At 38.5% G+C, this 23,978-nt stretch overlaps 1 long non-coding RNA gene across 1 annotated transcript in view; it reads right to left on the bottom strand.

Moving 5' to 3' along the window:
• Positions 1-244: 244 nt before the first annotated feature.
• The window catches only part of LOC135406551 (uncharacterized), a 32,013-nt gene continuing 8,279 nt past the window's right edge, over positions 245-23,978 (bottom strand). Inside the window, exon 2 of the long non-coding RNA XR_010426334.1 lies at positions 245-3,834. This is a non-coding gene — a long non-coding RNA (uncharacterized LOC135406551). The remainder of the gene's footprint in view (positions 3,835-23,978) is intronic.

Raw genomic sequence — 23,978 nt, 5'->3', positions numbered from 1 at the left:
AAAATGTTGAAAGATCTCATCCCTACACCACTGTCCCAAATAGTACCACTATCTGTATTTCTTCTTTATGTAATCCTTCTTTGTATTCCTCTACCTTATATAGGTTTCCAGTCTTATTGAAGGTAGAAACTACTCCTAACTGGGAAGCTGATGTGAACAGACATATAGGTGATATGAGTGTAAAGGAGAAAAGAGTAGCTCATAAGCTCATAGCAGGTAGGAAAAACATACTGTGATATCAACATGGTAAAAATATATTTTATTCATGATGCACAGGTAATTTAAACACAGTGAAATCAATTTAATGTAACAATTTTATAGAAAAATTTGTTATAACTACCATTATAGTTTACAGTGCTTTTCAGTGTTTTTGTTTGCTTTTGCAGGGGATGGGGAGGACAAGGGGGATTGCAATATTCTTCTGACTATCCAAACGTATTTCCATTCTACTCTTGTTCACTTTAAATACATTTCACTGTACAGGCCTTTCAATAGCTTGGTAAAACGCTTCAGATCTGAACTCTATCACTCCACTGACTGAACTTTGCAATTTAAAACTAATGTGCTGTTGCACTGTCTACGGGCACTCCTAATGGACAACTTTAACATTGTTTAGATGCCAGGTAATTTGTTACAACCTGCATTTCCTTTTCTACTTAATGGCTGAAAGTTAAATGTTTGCCATCAAACCCAGTGGTCTGTTGAACATTGATCCATGTGAGAACAGTGAACCTCTGTCTCTGCGAATTTGTTAGTCATCTAAGAGGCAAAGCAAAGCTGACCTCGTAATGTCAAATCCCATTTAGAGCTGGTGAATAGGTTGGAAAGAAGGTACTTGATACCTTTTGAGCAGTATTAAAAATACACTGCTGTGCAGAAGGATGAAAGCCTCAGTAAATTAATGTGGAGAACCTGGCCTTTCCAAATAATTTATAGGTGAATTTTGTCTTTTAGGAGGAAAGGAATGCAGTTAATAAAGGTCGTGACTTCAGTAAACAGTTTCAGAGAGAGGATGCTTCCAAAGCTGCGGCTTTGCCCTTCTGCATTTTCTTTAAGTTGTCTTTCCTTAAATCTCATTATTAGTTGCACTTTCTAGCTTCACTCAAAAGTGGTAACTCACACCAATTTGCTAAAACATCCATCTGAAGTTGAAATATCATATACCTAACTGCATTTTACCAAAATATACAGATTTCCTCTAGTCTATACGTTACTTAAATTCTTCTTATTTATTGGCTGCAGGAACACCGAGGCACAGGAGGTCATGAAGCTGGGGCTGGTGCCCACAGTGACACAGCTCATGTTAACACTCAAGATCAGTGTTTCCTTTTCCCTGCCCGGTGATGTGTTGTCCTCACTCAATAAATTCGCTCCCCTGAATGTCAGCTATGAAACTTTTAGGGCTTCCAGACTTGCATCTTTAGGATCTGATTCTCAAAACTACATAATGTAGTGGATGGGTATCCACTTTATTTGACTGAATTAGCAGATATTGTTGCTGGTTTAACATTAGTTTTTGCATAGTGGGAATTAAATTTTTAAGGTCTTTTTTTTTCAAACCTCAATAACCTATTGAACTGCAAGTATTTAGGTAATGAGGTGTTCATTTGTAGGTATTGCACAGGCTCTGAGCAAATGCAAGAAGGATCTCCATCCAATCCCCTGCCAGAGTGTCACTGCACCTTTTTTAACACATATCTACTGGAAACACCCGGAGTAGGGTTTGAAATTGAAACCAAAATTTCTTTTGAAGGGCAGTAACAATTGATCAGAATTGTCAGAGACCAGTGAAGAGGGCAGTTGCTGGATATAAACACAAGATGTGACACTGATGGTTGTGTGTGCTAATATATTTATGAATTTGGGCAGAAAGATGATCGGATACTTCATCTGTGCCTAATCCAATTTTGTGCAGATTCTCACCAGTTGTGACCTCTTTGCATTGCTCCCGAATGTTTTGCCTGAAATAGCTTGCTCTCTTCATCCCTGTATTTTTTATTAGGCTTCTGCTGTGGCCAAAAGCTACAAAATCTAACTATGCAGACTGTAGAGTGCAATGTTTTCTGAGGAATTTAAGTGGAGCCAAAAACCAGGCTCCAATTAGACAGCTTGCTACATTCTCACCATGGAGAGGAGACAGCATGTAAACTACCCCTATGCATAAATTATAATCTCCTCCCTTACCTTCCATTTCTCAGCTTGCCAAGTTTCTCCCTAAAGTGAATTCTCCTGCCCTTTCTTTGTGGCTGAGACTGATGGGTTTTACCCTGTGAAATTAAAAAGAGATGGGCACAACCAAAAAAAGGCTGATCCACAGGGACCCCATCAAGCAGGTGTATGGGGTTTTTTGTTATTTGATTTTTTTCTTTTTCACTGAGTCACTGGTGGCTGAGAGTGACAGTGGGGAGCAATTAGTGTTTTCATAAAACCTAGACCTAGGGCTGAGGAGAGAGCAGGAAGCAATTTATCTGTGGTGAGTAAGCCTCAAGAGTCATCATTTCCCTGTTTGTGTTTCAGTTCAGATGAGTGCCACCCTGTTGTTTGTTTTATAAACTGTTTAATAAACTGTAATGTTTATTAACAGTAATCCATTAAGATTGTCTCCTTTGAGACCTTTTCCGTACAGAGCTCTGCACTTCAACCAGGAACCCAGTTTTATTTCCCTATTTTTTCTTGCTTTCATATCCATTCAGAAACTTTAATGATTTTATCTAAACTTTTATACCCTGCTGCATAGAGAAAGAGCTCTTAAAGCTGTTTAGACACAACCTCTGCCAGCTCCAGCCTTGCCACACAGAAAAATAATGAAGTCTAGAATATGTGTATGTAAGCACTATCGTCTGAAATTGTAACAGCTCAATTTCCTTGCTAGGAAGTGGGAAAATTAGCTTTGCTATGTCACGTGGTGGATCGAGGTGGGAGGTAGCACAGGTGGTCATAACAACTGCAAAGGTTTTATTATGGAAAGCTCTGCTCACTTTTAATAAAATTGTCCTTGAAACCCAGCTAGCCAGAAATTAATAGGAAGCTTGCAATGATTTTTTTTTTCCTCAGTAAAGCCCTATGAAATTTCACGTAGTGAAAAATCACTTATCGGTGCATCTAAACTGAGTTTTATTTTAAAATACAGTTTTTAATTAAAGTTTGCAATCCTGAGCCTGCTGCTAGTACCTGACACTTTGCTGAAAGGTCACCTCACTGGTGGCATTAATGGTATGAGAAGCCGATATAGGAGATTATGAATGTTCAAATTGTGTTTCAGTGCAGGTTCACCATTAGGAAGGGCTGCAGCCATTCCTCGCTAGAGGCAGGTTTGGGGATGACAGTGAGAGGCTCGTTCTTTGTTGTAACTGCTGTCACAGGCAGGCCAGGCTGGTTGGGTGTGAGTGTGTGCAGGGAAGGGGCAAGTGGTTGTCCATAGTCTCAGCTGCCACCTTTGAGGAGGGTGTTGCTCCAGCTGCCTCTGTGCTGTGATGGGCAGGGTGGGGATGCTGACTGGGGTAGGCAGTCATGCTCTAATCACTGGAGGTGATAGGAACAAAAACTCCACCTCACCGTCCAAGCCCCATGCCCTCTTCTGAGTTGTCCTTACTCAGAACAGGAACTGCTTCACATGGCTGGTGCCCCTTACTCTTCATGTGACAAAGGTGACTTTGCCTGGAGCGCTGAAAAGCCTTGAGCTGGCTTGATTGCAGTTGTATCTTGAAATGTGAATCAGAGGGTCCTTCAGCAGCTTTACTGCAGCTGACCACGATATGGGGGGACAGTGGAGCGGTGGATTTTTGCCAGAGGAGAGACGAGCTGCAACAGTTTCCAGAGTGGCATTGCAGAGAACTAAAGAGAAGAAAATTTAATTCAGAAGCTGTAAGAAGACCTCAAAAAGATAGTTAGATATTTATGCACAGGGGTGCCATTGCTGTATTCCGAGCTCCTGGAGCAGACCAGTATCACACCTCCTGCCTCTGGAGCATAAACGAAGGAGTAAAACAGAGTGATGAACTTAGCACAGCAACTCGTGTAGCTGTGCTGTTGCCTGAGCCAGCAGCCCAAAGGTGCTGCTGTGCAGGGGCAGGCAAAGGACAAGGCTTGCAAGTCCTCCAGTGTGGCAGGAGGAAGATGTTTAGGAGGCTTTGGAGCCGACATTCTCCCAGCACTAAGCGCAAGACTAAGCTGTCCAGAAACAACCCCAAGGATAGATTGGGTACAGCCTTATTACTCTGGCCATAACTCTAAATTACTATGACTTTAAAAATATATTGGTCCAGTGAAAGCTGAAAGTAAGTGGAACATATTGCCGTTGCCCGTGGGGATCTGGAACAGAATCACCACTGAAAGCAGAAATGATCATTTGCAAACAGCACAGAAACCAGACTTCTGATAGTCAGAGGCACACGCTTCAGAACATCTGCCAGATGAGCCATGGCACAAACTCCAGTGTTAGATTATGTGTGTTGGGCTGTTGGGTTTTGTTGTTATTTTCTTTTAAAATTGCTGTTCGGTCCCAGACAGCAATGCCTCTTTGCCAGAGCCACTGGTGAGGGTGAGGCTCCCACTAAAGTAATTAGGTCTAGCACAGGGTCTCTCTGAGAGACCATACTTTTAAACTTGTGTTACCCATATGAAAGTAAGTTATCAATAGCAGGCAGGTATTTCTAAGAAGTACTGAGATGTTCAGAACTCTTCAGAAAATAAATAAATAAATAAACAAAAGGGCACCTTTAAAAGGTTTTTGTTTAGGAATACAAAATCTGAGCCATAGTCTCAGCCATACTGAGGAAACCACTATGCCAAAAAATACTACCTGCAATAGCTGAAAGTGGCTACTCAACAAGATAACAAAAATAGGCTTCTCTCTGTTTACTTTTCCTGCATAGGAAAGTAACTGTGTGTTCTAAACCATCAATCTTTTTTTTTTCCCTGAGGTATCCTTTCTGTAAAAAGACAAACCAAACAAACTTTATAATTTGGAGCCTTGGGAACTGCGACACTTTCAAAAGAGTGAGTCTATGGAAATTGGTGGTGAGGAACAGAGGTCTTAGGTCAGAGTGATATCAAAAAGGGACTTTTGTCATTGCAGAGAAATACATGCTATGGCAGAATAGGTTATGCCAGTGTAAGGCAAAATGGGAGGGAAGCAAAGGTCTTTCTGCCCAAGACAGCTTTATATGGGCAATAACCTCTGCTGGATGAGCTGGCTGAGCCTGGGGACATGATTCATCTGGTACTAATGAGCTTTTTGCTGCCTCAGAACAGGTGAGACAACACAGGGTGTCTCAGAGATTAGCTGACTACAGTTAGCAAGTTGCTTTCATGTGTTGGACACTTTTTATTACACTGGCTGCTATTAGGGCTGTGTTTGGTTGAGGAAGGTGGAGGAAGTGGAAAACTGTTATTTTAAGAAGATCTTTGTGCAGAGGTTTGTGTTAGAGGTTCAAGGCCAAGCAATAGATCTTAGAAACGGAATGAGTTTCTCAACACAGCTTTTGTGTTGCTCAGCAGCCAGGAAACCGACCTGAAGATAATGGCTTTTGAGAAAGGTAAAGACTAAACAACTTTTGGTTTTCTCATTAAAATCTTCTCATTATTTAAAAAGATATTCACCTAAGACAGCAAGCTGCTGTCTTGTGTTTTAGCCCTCCTCTGAACCTGGGCCTCTGAAAAGTCTATACTGTCAAGCAAAGGGAAAAAAAAATGGTAGTGCCTGATTGCCCAAGGTAAAAAAGCACATCCAGGAATTAAATCCAAGCTGCTTTTCCCCCCCACACCCCCAACACTACATATAGCCTGAGGATTCTGTTTTGGCCAGCAGCAGACTGCTCTGAGTGACCCTTAGTCTTTCTTCTTATGAAAAAAGGTACAATCACTGATAACAGTCTCAATATGCCTTGTCCTTTTAAAAACAAAGTTAACCACTGGAAGAGGCTTTGCATGTAAATGAGCTTCTCTTCAGGTTTCAAATCTAATCAAAATGGATTCAAATTTCTTCTGAAGAATATGCAAATTAGGAGGTCAAACATCCTTCAGCCTCTAAGTTTATCACCAGCCTGACGTCAGTCTGGAAATCCCAACTTTCTTAAGAGATGATAAATGTTATCTGCCAATCTCTTCCTCTGAATAAACTCTGTTTGATCTGCATTAATCACACTTGGCAGAAGCTGTTCAAGCCTGCTAGCAGCAATCCTGGTGAACAGCTTGGCATCATTGCTTAATAATGAAGTGGAACAGAAAAAAAAAAAAAAAAAAAAAAAGAAAAAATCATGAAGGAGCCTTCTTTTCATTCCCACCCCAAAGTTAATGAAACACACATTAAAGTGTATGGTTTAAAATATTCAGCAGATCTGAAACTGTCTTCTTGTAATCATATTATCACTCTCAAGGGCAAAACATAACCCTTTCTTTTTCACTTTTCGGCTATAATGCTATGTGCCAGAAGTGCACAGAAAGAGAAACACCAGGTATTTCTATAATTTTGATACTTTTTTATAATTTTAATAAAGAAGCCTTTAACTTTCTGCATTAGTCTTCACAAATTTTGCCCAAGAATGTTTGATTCATTATTGTTTTCCCTCTAATATGATCAAGCATAGTTCTGAGCTCAGCAATTCCTCTTATTTTTCTTTGTAAGTAGAGAGCCTGAGACAGGTCTGTGCATCACTTCAGTCCAACACATCCTATTGTGAGGGGCTCTCCTGATATTTAAGCAGTGACTGGAACACATGCTGAGTATTTCTATAAAAATGCCAGCCCTGGTTGCAGGTTCTCATCCAGCAAATGCTTCAAAACCTTTTTTGAGTAACTTCACTTGAGTGTGTAGATGCACTAAACTCAGTGGGGCTGTTGACACAGGAAAAGTCCAGCACAGAAATAAGGCATTGATAGAAACAGCTATTAGAGTACTCAGGGAGAGTGAAAAATGTACTCCTGTGGGGTTACATAGCACCTGCCTTGGTTTTGAATAAATGGGAAGAGGGAGCAATAAAGAAAGTGAGCAGGGAGGGAAGTGCAGAAAGTAGAGGCATCGCACTGAAAAATGAGATGTAAGAAGGGAAAAGAAAAGAACACAGGAGACAAGGACAAAACAGAGTGAAAACACTTGGTTTTACATGTGGCCAGATGGAGAAAATAACGTTTTTAAAAAGTGAGAGGTCTTCTCCAAAACCTCTCATACCATTTCTGGGAATACCTGGTGTGCAGGGCCCACTCAGCAATGACTTGCAGGGTTTTATTGAGGAATTTCTCTTGTAAAAAAGAGCACTGGTAAAAACAGCATGATTGACAAAGGAAAAACCACCAGTAAACTTTTTCCCTTACAAAGGATATTAAACTCCTCTAGAGAAGCTGCTTCAAGTAAAGCACTTAAACAAAAAAAGGCATATTTCTTCCTAGTACTCCAACAGATTCATTGAATCCATTCAGTTTAAATATAAATTTCTTCCTCTACCTATGATATACTATATATAATATATATTATTGCATGTTTTCTAAATAGAAATTGTGTAATCTGAATTCTGGGTGACAGATCCCATGAAATCACTTAACATTGCAGTTGAAGTAACATTGCAGTATTTTTCTCAGGAATTTATTGCATTACAAAAAAGTTTATTACAAAAATGAAAGGCTTAGAATGAGTAAATAAAGAAAGTAACAAGGACATAAACACATAGTAGACAAGACATTAACACAATGTATGACATTATTTCTGAAGTTTATGGATTCAGACAAGGAAATCAAGAAGGAATCAATTAAATTATCATGTTTTTGAAGATGTGTCCAAATACCTCAGTTGTGCTGGTCACAGAAGGTACTTTGGTTCTTAAAACAAACAAAGTTAATCACTGAAGTTTCAAAAAGAATATAGACATTAGACAGTCGGAAGTCTATGAAAATATTTAATCAATTACTAGTGTGCCAAAATATCTCCTATGACTGGTAACATTTGTTTTCCTTCTTGCAGACACACACACACACAATGTCTTGTTAATTTAAAGGGATTTGCTACATAGTCATCTCTCTCGAAATTCACTTTTGGCTATACCCACAATTAACCCATGCTTTTAATTTTACTCCACTAAAGAATTGCAGTGTCCAAATGGCAATATGTATGCAATGAATATCATGTTAAGTCAAATTGCTCTTCCCTGTCTGAGAAGCTGTCAGTTTAATGAGACAGCACAAATAACGTGCTACCTGAAAAAAAATATCTCACCTATAATTGCCCAAAACGTGCATTCTATCTCCAAGCTGCATTTTCACTGCATGCTTAATTTTTTAAAGTGTTGTTGAATGTAATACCTTTTGCTCTGAACACTCTTCACTCACTGGCTCGAATTTCCTTCTTGATATAAGAGGGAAAAGTTGAAATTGCTTCTAGACATCTAGGGAAACCTCTAGAATACAGATTAAATTCTTTACAAGATTTTGGTAAGTCAGGAGTCCACTCTCTGAGGAGCAGGTAAGCTAACCAATAATGAGGTAATGTTAATTACTTCATTTTCTTGTTCAGATATATATATACACACAAGAACTGGATAAGGCCATATTCTCTTTTCTCTGGTATTCCATTCTTTTTTTCTCTGGTATTCAAAGGAGCTCTTCCTAAAGCCTCTACTGCAAATTGATTTTAACCACACAAAACAGAAAGAATATTAAAAAGGAAAGAATGTATATGATGAGAAAAAAATATATGAAAGAAGAATCTAACAAAAAAGTATGGACACAAAAGTACGACCAGTAAGGAAATTGTAGGTCCTCTCCAACTCAGCAGATTCTATGAAAAAAAAAATATGGATAAAATTTTCAAAAGCATCTTATTCCCAGGTTCCAAAATGCTAGACTTCACTGAATTGAAATTTGCACCCTCTCCTGGAACATCTGCTCTCAGACACATTTTAAACCCAGGAGTCTAAAAGCAACTAATGCCCGAGTGCATTTTTGTTAGAAACTTTTGTATCTAAAGGTAACTGGTCAGACAGAGAGTAATTTATAATGGGATGATATATACATACTAGTAAATACAGTGTCTCAATTTCTTTTTGTTTTGTTTTCCTGTAAAACAACTCTCAACACAACTATTCTGTTGGAAAAGGATAATTTATGAGGAGTGGTACTGTTTTGGAAACATGCAGCTTTTAGTATCAATCTGAATTTTTCAGATAAAGGTGAAAATTGTCTTGAATATATAGAACACAGAAGACCTTTTCAAAGGTTAATGTAAATAGCAGGCAACTATTGAGATTTTTTTTTTTATTTTGTTTATGAAGATTAAAGGACTTATTGCTGTTCTGAAGTGAAACTTCAGTGCCCTGGGGGAAAAAAAGGTCTGTTTACAGGTACTGCTTACAGATACATACTCTGTAGGGTAAAATGTCTGAGGAAACTGCTACCTGGGCTGCTGGAAAATGTGGAAGTTTTTATTAGCAAGTCTGAAATTTTTCCTTACTTCAACGTGAGATATGTTTTAATAGTCATATTAAAAGTCACATCACAGAGAAAAGGGTTCTTACCATTAACTTTACTTAGCAAATCAAAATTAAAGCAGTGAGTACTTTGTTTTCTTTCTTTCAAAACCTATTGACATTGCAGAAGAGTCAGGACTGTGAAGTACCTGGAGATTAGGAAGTGATCTCAGGATAATGAACAATGAATCTACGTGCAGGCTGAACAGATGAATTGGATCAAGGTGTTATAAACACCACTGTTGTGGAGATGTACAAACGATGGAAACACACTTCCTAAGGTGGCTCATCAGGATTTCTTGTGAGCGCATCTTCGGGCCTCTTTTTTCTGCTGTAACCTTTGGTGTTGACAAGCAAATCATTCCCCAAGTTGTAACTTCACAGCTGGGGTGCTGAGGTAAATGTACTTATCTTTTCAAGGGAAGAAACCAGTCATTCTCATGGAGAGCTCAAGGATTACTAGTCTGAATTTCCCCCCCACCATGTGGATTAGACTCTCTGGGTAACCTGACAAGTCTCCCTTCTCACCTTTTTCTTTTTTTTCCCTCAAGTCATGGCAATGTTTGCTGTTGGTATTCACTAATACCACCTGTGTTCACTAAAACCCTTTCACTTCTGGTGACAGCAGTAGTGGTTTTACTGTAAATTTATTTAGAACTTCTGACAGAAATTGAAGTGCAAATAAATAAACAAACAGGGCCAGTCAGAGTGATGTCAGATTCATACTAGTCTTCCAGGTAGCTGACAATGACTCAATCCCTTCCAAATAAATGCCATCTTTCTTTGAGTGAAATGGCATTAGAGTATCTACAATGACATGAGAACCTTTAAAATAGCAAGACACTGCATAAAAAAACACACAGTAACTTTGTCACTTAAAAATAAAAATACCATTTCAAAACTAAAAAGAAACAAAACCAAAATATACTTGAAGTCGTTTTTTCAAATCGAGTCACACATGGCATAGATAAGACTAACAAAGTATCACCTGACCTGTGGAACAGAAAAAAAAAACCCTGTTTGAACACAAAAAGGAATGAATCTGACAGGATTATTTGTGAACTGTTGTTAGAGAAACAGAAATGCAGACAGCTCACTACAACAAATGCATTCAGAAGTAGTGGTTAGCATCATTGCTCTTGATAATTAGAAATAACTGCAAATTTTTTTTCAGCATTGAGATATAGTGAGAAGCACCCAGGGGTAATATTTTCTTTTCTTTGACATATGGGAAAATTTTAACTTTTATTTAAACAGTGCAAGTTATACTGTTGATTCTAGAATCTGGAAGAGCATGAGTTCGAACATGTGTGAGGGTTCAGTTTCAATATTTCTTTTAGTACATGTAGCCAAGATTCTTTTACCTCTCTGTTTAATCCTCATGTATTACCATGGGTCTTCCTTGGAAGTATTTATTATTTAGGAAAAAAAAAAAAAAAGGCATCAAAATGTGAACATGTCAGAGTTCTGATGGTGAATGCAGGAACCTGCCTTGGTAGTGTTATAATATTTGTTAAAATGCTTGCCACAAAGGTGAGATGGTATCACCACATCACATATCTCAATCAACAGAGATTCCCTGTCAGGACCTCGGTTATTATTCCTTCAGAGAGTTGATTTGATTGTTTATAGCTCTATGAGCTCACATGGTAGACCTTCCTGTTTATACCCATGGGCTTTTCAAATACCAGTTTCCTGGAGATATATGAGACAGATATATGTGTGTTAATTTGATGATCTGTTATGACGTAGACATTGAGATCCAGCTCTGTCATCATTTATCTTTCCATGCTATTCTTTTTTTCTAGTAACCTTAAAAATAGGATCAGTCTAGACAAGACAAACTTTTTTGCAGTGTCAGGGTTAACTCTGTGTTTTACTGCCTACAGGGTTTCTTTCAAGGCATCTCACTTGGGCATCTGACCCCTAGCAATCCCTTTCATCCCTGTTGCCTTCATCCCTTGCTGTAAAGATGGTTTTATGGGTTAAACCCCTGGCTATAATCAGAGTAACAACTCTGACTTCAGGTTCCTATTTGCAGTTTCTCTCGTCTTGCAGGGCACTGACAAACGCACCCAACCAGTTGTGGCTCCTGCTTCACTTTGGTGCAGTCAAGTCTGAACAAGCAACAGACTGATCCATTCCTTGTAGCATTAAAGTCCTTATCCTATAGCAATGGACAGACAAATTTCATCTTCTACCGAATATGTGGAAAAGAGAACCAAAATTTTCTCTTATGTAATTTCACCTGAGATTTTTAATAGAGGCAATCAAAGGAGCATACATTTGCTATTGACTGAGGAAGGAAAGCTAAATTCTCTGCCATCTGGGGATTTTATCAAGCAGCAGTTTGAAATATTCCAAAATGAAAGTGAGCAGCCTGATCCATATGTTGGCAAAGGAGAGAATTATTTGAATTAAATTTGCTGCTGTTGGTTCTAAGACAGTCTTGGCCATCGTAACCTTGGAGGTAAAAAAGGTGTAATTGCTTTCCTGCAATGAGAGGTGGAGTTCACATAGGAATACTTCCTAAAAAGACAAGGGAAGTATCCACCAACAACCTACTAGTGCAAGCCAAATTATCTGCCCACAGAAATAGATACAACCCCATTGACATCAGAGGAGTTTTATCCACTTACAATAGCAAATACCTGCCTTCTTACTGAGGTTTATTGTTGTACACATTCTGCCCTGGGGTCATTCTGTAATTACTATAGAAAATAGTGTACTCACTTGATAACTTCTTCGAGCAGAAAAGCAATTAGCCTGCCAAGTCACTTGATGTTCCTAAGAAGGTACTGAAGTTTTGGGAGGCTGGAAGTTTCAGTAGAAAGAGATAGAAGGGAAAGAAGGAAAATGTCTGGCTGGCATGGTTCAAAGGAGAGGTCTGGGTAGGGAGATAGAGATGGCCATTTTAGGAATTGCAATTCCCAAAAAACTCTCAAGCTTTAATGTGGTACCAAAACTAGAAAATTGCTTTGCTAGCCAGCTCTTTGCAACGCTGAGAAAAACAGTTGGGCTTTCTACCTGAACAATTGGCTTAGGCTATTCTTGGCTAAGTGAGCAGTAGCCACATTCTGCAAGATCAGTTGTCACATCTCTCTGATCTAAAACATTATTGATGCCAAAAGGAAATAGGTCCTTCTGTACAAAAGAGGTATTACCATCTGAATAGCATTGTTAATATGCAAAATACTGCTTGACCATTGCTTCAGATCTAGTTTACTGGCTTAGGATGGTGCTGATGAAATCTCAGTTTATTGGGCACAAAGGCAGAGATGGAAGCACTAGTGGATATCTCAGATTGTTGCAGTAGTGTTCTCACAATAGCACAAAGTGTCATTATTTTGTTATGAAAATCAAGACAATTTCTCTCAAACAGAAAATAGATGCAACATATGATGGACTGTGCAACGTTTGAGAAAACTGCTTAGGCAGTTGGGAATGAAAGAATAAATTAAAGTGCAGCAACCTTAAAGAATAATAACCATTTTTTGACTCTATTAGAGGGGAAAATGATTTTGCAAAGTGTGATTTACCTGGTTCCGTTGAGCAGGCTGTGTTGCATGCCTCTGTTGCATTTTCCAAAAAAAATTTAGAATCAATATGTTGTGGAATATTGGAATGTCAGTATCTATTGAAAATAAACTGGTTTATGCTGATCTGATATAATTAAAATCAATGCACATATCTTTAGAAAAATATGTTTCTTTTGTGGCTGGAGCCATGTAGGGTTATGGGGTGAATAAAATGCTCCCACTTGACTGCTTTTTTTAGAGAAAGTGTTTATGTGATTTGAATCTCTATTTATTGATAGCTAATGTTCTTTTTTATCTCATGCAAACTAGATTAAAACCAGAAAGACTTACAATTTAGAGTAAAATGTATTTTAAGAGATGTATAAATAAATATTGCTGACAGATTGTACATTACTGACATGTAGTTGGAACAAATAGCATGTCAAGTCCACATATATCTAAAGGCTTTATGTTTTTAGACACAGGAGAAATGTTTAGATTGTATATCCCCATCTACTTTTAAAAAATACAAAAACAAAACCCCAGCCATTTGATAAAAATATCCCCTTTAAAAATCCCAATCAAGGTCCTAGAAGGCTCCCACCAGCCTTATTTCAGTTTTGAAAAACACTATAAATTCAGAAGGAAGTGAATCCGTGCAATATGATCCCTCTGAGGAGACAAGGAACACAGACTGTATCTAAGAAAAAGCAGAGTTAATTTTTTCTTCTGACCAAAATGCACATTTATCTAAGTTCATCAATTCTTCTTGAAAAATCTTCACTTTTTAAGGTGAAAGAAAGGGTGGGTGGGAAAGAGTTGTGAGACAGCATGAATTCTCACTATTCCTCAGAGACTACAACTGGTGGGAGATTTTCTGAGGGACTAAGAGGAACAGGACGGCAAGAAATGCAGGATGTCTCATAAGCACCAATGAGCTTATCCTTCTCTGCTTCCCAGTCTTTGCAGGGACAGAATCCTGCAGATTCATGTGCAGGGATCCTACAGATCCCTGGTCTCACTTAAAAATTAAGGAAAACACGGGCAAAGTTTTATTTATAGCACATTATTTGGAGCATGTATTGTTTTTCGGGGATATTACATGTAAAGAACAAATCCTGCAAGTGGCAACAGGCCACACCAGTCAGGAATGCTGAATCCAACACTCAAGTTTGGTTCACAGGTTTAAAAAAAGGCACTTCCTGCACTAAGCAGTGACCAGGACCTGCTGCACTGAATAAAAAATACAGAATTTCATTAGTTCAGCTGTAATAATCCTACCTAAAAATTCACTTAGGTTCCTTTCACCCACACATACACAAAATACTTGCATTTTTTGTATTGTATTCACCGGACACATAGGGAACACAAGTTTCAACTTCTAAGCATATGTTCTGCTTTTGAGGAGATACATATTCAAAGGTAGAAAAAAAAGGAGTACTCAATTAAAATTTACATGCCTTTTCTTCAAGTTGTTATTTCTGCATGCAGGGTTTACACATGTAAAGGCACAGTTAAGCTATATGTATAGTTAAGAAAGTTCAAGTGTAAGCCTGTAATAGCTGCAAGCTGGGAGTGATAGTTATATGCAATAGGGTTCAGTCTGCAAGTATTTGACACCCATATGCAATGTCAAATAATTTTCTAAGGCCAGATAGTCATGAATAAAAGTTCATAGATTAATTCCACACTTTTCTCTGCTACACTTTTTAATGAGTTCTCTCACTTAGATACAGATTTCCATAAGGCAGCCTGTTAAAAATGAAATTGAGACGCTTCCACCGTCAATCTGAGCATGTTGTAACATCACAGCTCTACTAGGGCAAAGTAGAGTTTTAGTTTTTAGTTTTGCACTGGGTTTGGATTGCAACTTAATGACATGTTTCCCTCAGTCCCTTCGCTCCAGCACAAAGCATTTTGTGGTGAAGCTTGTACGAGGTGTGCTGTGTACGGCCACGGGTAAAAAAGGTTTTATGCAATTAAGGCAGCTAATTGCAAGAGCACAGCTTGAAGTAATACTTGTCCTGTCACTACAGAGAAGTGTATACGAGGGGAAAATGTCATGGAGTTATCAGAGGTGACTCCTGAAGCAAGGTGTTGTATCTTTGCCGTTTCCATCTGTGGAAGTTTCCCAGACTCACTCTCTTGTCCATCAGTGTGCTTGCTTTGGTGCAGCACCTTCCTTAGGCTGCATTCACAGCAGCTTTCCCCCTCTCATTCCACATGCACTCCCCAGTTGCCCATGCTGGCAGCTGTTTGCAGTGAGCTAACATCCCAGTTTTAATGAGCTGGTTTGTGGAATTTTTTTTTTTTTTTTCTCAAGGCATATCAAGCATTACAGACCTCTAATTAGTGGTACTTACAGCCAAAGTTCAATAGTCAAGTCTTTTGAGGCACTAAGAGATTATATCCTTTAATAGCTCTGAAATTAAGGGAAAATATCCTTATTTGCTTCTCATTTCTCAGCTTTATCAACTTCAGGATATAATTTGGTGTCATGGAATGTGTGCATTACATGCTCAAGAAATATACTGGTGCACTGGCATATCACCAGAACACAGAGAAAGCTCTTGTCTGTAAAAAAACAGTGAAATCCAAAAAACTGAGTGAATCCAAATTAATGTGTGCATGTGTTTGTTTCTATCAGGGAGAACTTCTGTTTCTTTATCCTTGGCTATGATCTTGCAATGCATCAAATTGTCCCTTCCCTTTTATTTGAATGACAGCAAAGCCAACACTTGCTGAAACTTTTTTTTTGTTCCTCACATTTCTTATCCCCTTTTTTTTTTAACTTCATTTTTTCTCTCCTCCTCTCCAGAGATCCATCATAGCAGCATGCAGCTCCCAAGTGCAATCTTTGATTTGTTTGGCAATGTATGTCTAAATCAAAGAGAAGGGACAGAAAGTATCCTGACTGATGTGCAACCTTATAATGATTTTTTTCAATAATCTCTCACAGAGTAGTGTTCAAAGAAAAGCTAAATAATTACTTTAAAACAGGACCTCATAGTTTCATGACAGTGTTCTGCATGTCAAAAGCTCATTCTGTATTTCAATTGCAAGAAATACTCTATCTTGATGATCAGTCAGTCAATTAAAAAAAAAAAAAGTAAACAACTACTCAAAATCCAAAACAAGAAGGAACCAAACCCTTGAAAAGTACCCTAAAAAAATTCATGATCCCAGCTACCCCAAATACTCCTTTCTGTGGCTAATCATAATAGTAAAAGTCAATAAAGATTGCCTTGAGTTATTTTCCCACCAAATTAAGGGTATTGAGTTGTCAATAACCTCAGGCTTTACAGATCATATCTGATCCGATGTATCTGAAATCTGCAGTGTAAGACCATTTTTTTTCTCCCCTACTGTGGTGTTCAATTGAAGAGCAACTTCAATTGTTTGTTATCAACATCAAAAACATTCAGAAAACTACACTCACATCTCATTTCAAAGATAGCTTAGCTGGAATTAAACTTTTTTTTTTAACAGAGTTGCTTATGTTTTGTAATTATGGAGAATATTTATTTATCTGTAAGGTTTCCAATTCTGCTTCCAACACATCTATCTACTAGATATACCACTTTGCTTACCCTGTTGCAGCTTTAGCTGTGTTTCAGTACACATACACACATGCACATATATATAAACCAAATGCTTATTAAAACACAGCTTGTTTCATTGCTGTGCATATTTTGACACATTTATAGAAGGATGACCTCTCAGTTCTTGAGTGCAACTCTCCCAGAGTTGAAGCCAGTGTAAAGATCCCACTGTGTTTGCATGAGCTACACTCCTGTGATAAAGTTATGACAGAAGAAAAGGTGTCAACGTGCGTTCCTTCAAAGTTGAATTAATTTATTTTTTCTCTCTCAAGTTCTTCACAATTTTTTTTAACACATTTGGCTTTGGTCAGGTACCCTGCTGGACACCCTCAAGTGCAATATAAGAACACTTGAAAGCTACGATCTGAGCCATAAATCCCCAAACGTCCATTTCAGTTTGTGAGACCCTCTTGGCACCTAAACTTTTATTTTCTAAGCTGTTTGAGTTCTGCAAATGTATATACCCAGTAGCACAGCCATCATGCCTGAGCTAATGGCAACAATTTCATGCCTTAAGACCATTTTCTACGCTTTGAGAAGTCTGTTCTGCTGGGCAAATTCAGTGTATTGCCTTTGCAATTACAGCAGTGATGGGCACTTCTATCAAAACTGTAACCAGAGGAGATGATGTCATTCTCTAATTTTTGAAAAAGTTAATAATACATCTTCCATCTGGGAAATGGAAGACTTCCCTTCTTAAATATCACCTCTATTGCTTTCCTACCAGATAAGCACCCTCATTAATAATTAGAATCACAATTTTCTTAATTTTCTTATGTTTGTGTGGTTGTCCCTCTGAATTATGGATATTTTTGCAGTCTGGTTGCAATTAAGTGTTTCTTTGCCCCAGACTGGTGAACAGCTGTCTGCATAGCACATCTCACAGCAAGGTCAAAGCCACGAACCTAAACTACTTCTGACTAAGGTAGATCAAGAATTGCACTTCTAGCTCCAGCTAATTTTACCTTGGCATAATTTTAGGGTAGTGATAATATACTGCCTTCTTGTCCTACTGCCCTAAAATCCAGTCAGCCTCCCCAAAAACTCACTTTGCGCCTGCATTTCCTACACAGAATATATAGATTATAGCCCTGAGTCAACACTTCAAATGCACATTTCTTTTGGGAACACTTGTGCTGTTTGGGTTGCTATGAATTTCACTATTAGTTGAAAGTCTTCTTGTCTCTGTTCACTTAGGAGAGAATTTCGGACCTAATCTGGATTTATCAACACAAAATTTGGCACTAGGTTGCTCTGGCCTTTTATTTGTACATAGTTACTGTAAATGCAATGGGGAACCCAGATTGCTGAACTATGGATATGGACTTCATTTCTGTTAGACCTGCTTGTGCTGTATTAAATAATTATGCAGGCATGAAAAATTTGTCAGAGACAATAATGAAAGACTTTGAACTATCAAAGGAATGATAGCTAATTTTTTTCTCTTTTCTATAAGAATATTCATAAATAAGCTGGACTGCTTTATGGAATCAGTAAAGTAAGTTCTTATTTAATGTCCATATAGCATTCAAAATTACTTAATAACACAATTATCACTTATTATTAAATTTTTTTCATGTTGGGCTTATGTGAGTTAGACTTTGCTGTTATTAGCAATTCAGCTGGTGTGGAAAATGATACAAGCCAGCACAAAAATAGAATCCAGCTTGTTGTAATGCTTTTAATATTCAAAGCATCCCAAAGTACTATATAGAACATGTTGTTAGGTATCATTAAAGACCTCCCATTAACTGGGGAAAGCTGTTTGATGGCTTCAAAGATAATTGAGAAGATGTTTCTTAATGTAAAACTAAAAATAAAATGCATTCTCAAACAAACTTATCCTACAGAGAACAAGATGGGGAGAGAACTGACATTTGTCCTCTCTTGGTCAATAGATGCTATTAAAACTCTGAAATCATATTAAACAATATTTTAGGGAACTGACTTAAATTCACAAGGGGAATAAAAGAGAATGAAGGCAGATATTTATTCTGAAATTCCATACTATTGCAACTGTATTTCAGAGTCTGATGACACACTATGCACACGTTATTATTCACCTTCGGTCAGACAGCATGGGTTAAGATAGGAATATTATCCCAGGCATTAGCCATTAATCTGGGTATCTCATTGCTTTAGCAAGGTTTAGGTTATACAGATAATAACTCCAGGCCATATTTTGACACCTTTATTCATGGTGAATGGCATCTTATGCAGCATCAAGTCCCACGAAAACCAGAAGGTTATTTCCTGAGAAACGCATTAGTCAACGTAGCGGAATACTGTCCTTTGGCAACATCTGCAGATGAAATTGTACTGTAAAACATTACTGCAGCAGCCAGAGCAGGGGACCATAATGGCTTTGTATACAAATTTGAAACATATTCTGAGATAGTGGCTCCTGATAATGTCATTTCGCTCTCTCTTTCATTGTGTGATTCCTTGTCACAGAGCTGTAATGACAATACAACACTAACGTTTTATCAACAACTGACAGTCAACTGACTTAACTCACAGATAAGAGTTATCAAAGTTATAACACTGAGACATGTTTGGGACTCAAAGTCAGATAGAAATTTAGTGTGATGATCTTTAAAACTGCTTTAGTTTATTGTACACCATTTTGAGATTCTGTGTTGTTATATAGTTTTAATGCCATCTTTCACAAACAAAATCACAGACAATTCTTTTAAAACCTACTTTAAACTCCTTTTGGTGGTAAATTAGGCTCTTTTGGAGCCATTTCAGTCTATTTGAGTCTGTGCAATAGCCATAATATTGGAAAATATTATTGTAAGGCCTGTAACTGCAATGTTTGCTAATGATGAGTCCCCCTCTAATAACCTCAAAGAACTACATTTCCAAGGAACTGGATTTGAGGAAATTAAAAAACAAAACAAAACAAACAAACAGAAAACAACAGAGAAAAGAAATGGCAAAAATTACAAATGGAAAAACTGCAGTTCAAGAGAAAATAGAACATTTTATTTGATTTAGTCAGATACCCAGTTTAAGCATGATCTTAGCAGCTCACATCAACAGCTAATTCCTGATAATACAAAAATGAATGCACACCAGGTACTCTTGAGAACAGATAATCAATGTTGTCTTCAAGGATGGGAGTTACAGGAGAACCTTGGGCCTGACTTTAAGCATCTTTGCCATTTGATTTCATGGTGCTATACCTGTGTCTTCAGCAAGATTTCTTGGGGAGAGACAGGTGCCTGTGCATTTGAGAACAACCTAGGATGTCTTATAAGGTACTGAGGGAAATGAAGTAGTGAAAGCATTGCACTGCTGCCTGTGCCTTTCAGAGGCTTGGTTTCAGTGCTACAAACAGCTTGGAGAGAAGCTGATCACGTGTTGATAAGAGCTACTCTGCTCTCCCGGGTTTTCCACTGCTGCACAGAATGTTATCAAGCTGCCAAGGTTAGTCCCTACATTGTGATTTTTGTTTAGGACCAAGAGCTTGTGTTGCTTCTAGAAACTGGTAAAACCTTTCTGGACTCTTTCCAACATTTCTGATACAATGGGTAAGGCCTCCTTCCTCAGGGTGTTGAACCCTGGTAAGATGTGTGGGCTCCTGATGAGAGGTCCCTGGACAGAAGTTCACAGCCCAGAAAGTGAGGCATTTGAACTGGCCCCCAGCTCCTTTTAAGGAGCTTCCAGTCACTGTCTGGAGTAAAGATGGGCTCAAGCTTTGAGGATTTTATCAAGCATGCTGAGGACAGTCATGAGGCACTGAAACACAGCAGGGGACATCTCCCTTCCGCTCAGAAAAGAAAGGCTGTTTTTTTTCTAAGATATTTTAGGACCATTACTCTTTCCATGCCAAGAACTTCTGCATCACTTAGTTTATCAGTCAAGGACAAAATGGTTTTTGCTATAAAACATGGTCTCATGCACACCTTCCTCCATCAGACAGTTCACCCAGTAGATCCTTTCATGACTCACTTCTCTGATTTCTTCATTCTCATTGCCTGTGAAGGGGATTTTAAGGGAAACTATTAGATGATCCTCAACATGTTTATGTGCTTCTTTGTTGTGTAGAGTGTCATTCTGTTTGCATCCTCCACTGTCTTCCACTGTTACCCAACAACTGCTGCCTCCTCTGAAGGTATTTTGTGCTTTCTATCTCTATTGCTGCCTTGTCTCCCCTTAAAAATTGCTCATTCGGCACATGAAACTGAGATTTTTCAGAAATTAAAATGTGTCTGGTTATGAAACTTTTTTATGGGAATAACACAGAAGTGTCCATTACATGAAGGTGACTGTCTCTTGCCCCACTCTATACCATCTGCTATTACTGCCACTTTGCCAAATGTTTTCTGCAGAGCAAATAAAAGCTAGAGTTTTCAACCCAACGCTAAGAAAACCTTATCCTGCCCCTAGAAACAGCTAAGATAATTTGTAAAAAAAATCCCCCCCTCCCCCTCATCCCACAGACCCCAATACACACCAGAAATTAGTCCAAAGGAGACATGAGCAGCTTGGAAAATGTGACACTGAGCGACAGTGTGATGACAACATCATAAAATGAGAAGTGTTGTGCAGCTTTAAGATTGGCTCAAACTAAAGGCAGGACTTGTAATTAGAATCAAGACAGTGAAAGGAGCACAGCTACTGACACCAGGGCTAAAATCCGTCCTTGGATAAGTACATTGTAAGAAGTTCCTATCAACTTCCAGAAGGAACATTTGCACGGATCCAGCTGTGGATTTCAGCCTGAGTTTGCAGGAGGTTGTGTCTGATTTTGTGCTGGCATCATTATCAGCTAGAACTGCCATAATTTCTGCCATTGTATACACCATGCTATGAGGAGAATAGATATCAGCAGTGTGCTAGGATGGTAAAAAAGATGAAAAGTTTTAAGTATAATTAGTTTACAATATAATCAAATCACACTATTGGGCATTATAATACTTCATGATGTGCACAGTGTCACGGATGGAAATTTTAATTTTTACTATTGATAAAATTATTACTGTATTACTTCCTTGAAGTTTTCATTCTGCTTCTGAGAGAGCTCCAGGAAAACAAATGTGAAGTAAAAGGAGTTGAAATGTGCAGTATGGGTGATGAATCTCCCGAGCTGATTGCGCTGTTCTGGGTTTAGTGGTTGTAGACAATTCTCTTGGATTTATTAAAAGTTAAGAGTGTACATTAAAATAGTTGAGACCCTGGTAAGTACAAAGAACAAAAGATAGGACTTCCTTTGGTAGACAGAGATGTACAAATACAATATTAATGCTTACTATAGGTAATGCAATACACTGTCCACTAAACAAATCTGAATGCATTGGGAATTTAAGCCTTTCCAGGAACTGATGTTGATGCCAAATCAATTCATGTTCTGCACATAATATGACTAATAAGAGAGAAAAGCAAATTGAACACTCAACTTCTGTTGTGGCTTAGTAACTAAATTCTGGGACTTAAAAAACATTGTCCCCCCACAAAAGTCCTTACAAATTAATAAGTGGCCTATAAGTGCAGTTTTAATAAAATTGACTTAGATACATTCCAGCCTACAACTACATACCTGCGCTTTTAAAATTTAAGACAATATTTCTAGTTAATCCTTTTTAACACAGTTGAAATTTCTAAAATATTTGCTCTGAGATTCTGCATTAGGTTTTAATAGTTGAACTTGTGTCTAGCAATCAATCACTGCATCATATTGATTGCTGCTGCCAAGTACCTCTCAGTCCTTAGGACTCTGAGCAATTTTCCTGAGGGATTGGAGCTAACTAGGGCCAGTACCAACTCACCTCTGTCTCATTCTCTGACTGTTTGTAAAAGAAAGTTCTTTTCCAACAACTTGAAATCTTTGATCTGCAGGCTGCTCCTCACAGCATGCAATAATTTAAGGGTTAATCTCCCTTATCTATTGCCTCTCTTTAAGATGGTCACCAAATTCAGCTCACGGATTTAAGTCTAAGACTTCTCTCACTGCAAAGCTATTGCACAATCTTAAGCCTATTTTGTGCCCTTCATTCTACAATGATTTGATTTTTGGACTTTTTGATAGGACCATCTCCTTCCTAAGTCCCATATGCTGTCATTTTGTACATACCTGTGATGTTGGCCTAAGAATAGGAGAATTGCCTGCTCTCATCAGAGCAGAAGAAAAGCTGGTACATTTCAAAATCTGATCACTTCTTTGCTATGATAGTTTCCCTAATAAAAAACATCCCCTCCCCCGTAAGATCCTGCAATGTTGAATGCACCTGTATTCTGGGCAAAATAACTTGCTGTAGCAGGACTTTCTCCTCTGATCACTGATGTGAGATAGAGCAGTCAGAGTGGCTAACAATGAAAAGTTATATTCTGTACAGTGCAGAGGCCCATTTAATCTTATGGGGTGCAGAGATCAACCTTAAGGTGCCATGTTGAAAACAATAATAGTACTTTAGTAAACAGAAGAAACAAACATATTTATGAAATCTTGGCACCACTGAAGTCAATATCAAAACTTCTGTTAACTTCAGAGAAGCCACTGTTTATATCCTCTTTTCAAATAGTATAGATTGTAGAAAAACAGGCCCTGAAAAGTTGTTCCACCTGCCAGACACAAAAAGGCAGATGCTGGAATATCCTCCAATTCCCTTTAAGGACAGTTGCTTGGATCTTTGGCTCCTTCCATCAGCCTTCCAGTTTGAAAGCAGTGTCTAAGACCACAGGTAACATACAAATAATGTTATGTTTTCCTTCTTCTAAAACCATCTGGTTTTGTGCTGTCTGCCTGCACAACTAGAACCAACCTAGAGCATAGTAAAGCAAATGATTTGAAGTTACCCACCAGTCTCCAGTGAGGAGGTGAAGCAGGGATTAATTCCTTTTATATATGTCACCACCCCTGCACTTTGTACTGAGAAGGAAATTTCTCCTTACAGTTTATCAGGCACAATTTGAAGCTTTTCCCCTCCCATTTTCCTTGGTGAATATGAAGAGGCTGGCCGTTAAAGTTTTAGATGAATGCACTGCATGTCATTGAGCTTACAGATATCTAGCAGATGTGATGAACATTACATGCTTTTCCTTTCACTATCTTGGCTTATGTGCACAGTTTAAAAAACGTTTAAGCTTGCAAAAACTGTCCTGTGAGCTCCAGTCTCCTGAGAACAAGGATGAGGCACTCAGCATCAGTGAGGGGGCAACGCCGTGCTGCTCCCTCTGACTGACAGTGCTGCTCTGCCTCCCAGCTTTTCTGTCTCCTCCCCAAGGGATACACCTTTTCAGAGGGCTCCTGGCAGTGCTGGGGGCTGCTCCCTGGCTGAGCTGCTGGGATCACTGTAGGCAAAGCCAGGGTTGCAGCCACAGCAGCCAAGGAGAGCACCATGCACAAGTGCTGCTTCTGCTGTGTCAAAGCTGGGAGAGTGGGAGGGAGAAGAAGACAA

The sequence above is a fragment of the Pseudopipra pipra genome, chromosome 2 (assembly GCF_036250125.1).
Source record: "Pseudopipra pipra isolate bDixPip1 chromosome 2, bDixPip1.hap1, whole genome shotgun sequence".
In the NCBI taxonomy this organism is placed as follows: Eukaryota; Metazoa; Chordata; class Aves; order Passeriformes; family Pipridae; genus Pseudopipra; species Pseudopipra pipra.
The sequence above is the reverse complement of the archived record's forward strand: the minus strand, read 5'-3'. Positions and strand labels throughout refer to the sequence as shown.